This window comes from Otolemur garnettii, unplaced genomic scaffold (genome assembly GCF_000181295.1).
Source record: "Otolemur garnettii isolate 467f Iridium unplaced genomic scaffold, OtoGar3 scaffold00025, whole genome shotgun sequence".
In the NCBI taxonomy this organism is placed as follows: Eukaryota; Metazoa; Chordata; class Mammalia; order Primates; family Galagidae; genus Otolemur; species Otolemur garnettii.
This window is the reverse complement of record NW_003852420.1, coordinates 18,137,367-18,138,925: the sequence shown is the minus strand read 5'-3', so window position 1 is coordinate 18,138,925 and position 1,559 is coordinate 18,137,367.

The following is a 1,559-nucleotide window of genomic DNA, read 5'->3' as shown; positions in this document are numbered from 1 at the left end:
GAGGCAGGAGACTCGCTTGAGCCCAGGAGTTGGAGGTTGCTGTGAGCTGTGATGCCGTGGCACTCTACCCAGGGGGATAGCTTGAGGCTCTGTCTCAAAAAAAAAAAAAAAAAAGAGAAAAAAATGCAAAATTTCTACACTGCAGAAAGAAATGAAATAAGATCTGATTAAATGGAAAGATATACTACGTTCATTGATTAGAATACTCACTATTTGAAAGATGTCAATACTTTCCCCAAGGATCTATAGATATCAATTCCAATTAAAATCCTCTCAGGAACTTGATAAGTCATTCTAAAATTTATATGAAAATTTAAAATAGTTTTAAAATTGCACAGACTATACTGGAGAAGCATAAAGCTACAGGATTAATATTACCAGATTTCAGGGTATAATTAAAAAGTACAATTGGGGGTGGCATCTGTGGCTCAAAGGAGTAGGGCGCCGGCCCCATATGTTGGAGGTGGCAGGTTCAAACCCAGCCCCGGCCAAAAGCTGAAAGAAAAATAAAAAGTACAATTGCGAGAAAATATTTAGAACAAAGCACTAGTATCTAGGATAAACAAAGAATTCTCAAAATTCAACAACAAAACCCCAAAACAATCCAATTAGAAAATGGGCAAAAAACGTGAATAGACAGTTCCTCAGAGAAGACATAAATATGAAAAATAAGCACATGAAAATACATTCATTATAATTAGCCATTAGGGAGACGCAAAATAGAAGCACAGTGAGATATCACTATATACCCATCAGAATGGCTAAATCAAAAAATACTGACAATACCAGATGCTGGCAAGATGAAGTAAAACTTGGTCACTCATACATTGTTGATGGGAATGTAAAATGGTACAACCCCTCTAAAAATCACTTTGACAGGTTCTTTTTTTTTTTTTTTTTTGAGACGGAGCCTCAAGCTATCCCCCTGGGTAGAGTGCTATGGCATCACAGCTCACACCAACCTCCAACTCCTGGGATCAAGCGAGTCTCCTGCCTCAGCCTCCCAAGTAGCTGGGATTGCAGGCGCCCGACACAATGCCTGGCTATTTTTTGGTTGCAGCCATCGTTGTTGTTTGGCGGGCCCGGGCTGGGGATTTGAACCCGCCACCTTAGGTGTATGTGGCTGGCGCCTTACCCGCTTGAGCCACAGGCGCTGAGCCACTTTGACAGGTTCTTTAAAAAAAAAAAAAATTAAACATGAGCCCTGAGAACTAATAGCATGGTTGCAGGATACAAGGTTAATATACAAAAGTCAGTCACTTTCCTTTATGTCAACAATAGAAAAATTAAAGTTGAAATTAAAAACACAATACCATTTACATGAAATAGGTATATAGCTAACAAAATATGTACAAGATCTATATGAGAAAAGACATAAAATTCTGATTAAAGAAATCAAAGAAGAACTAAATAGGCTCGGCACCTATAGCTCAACTGGCTAAGGCGCCAGCCATGTACACCTAAGGTGGCGGGTTCAAATCCCCAGCCCGGACCTGCCAAACAACAATGACGGCTGCAACCAAAAAATAGCTGGGCGTTGTGGCGGGCGCCTGTGGTCC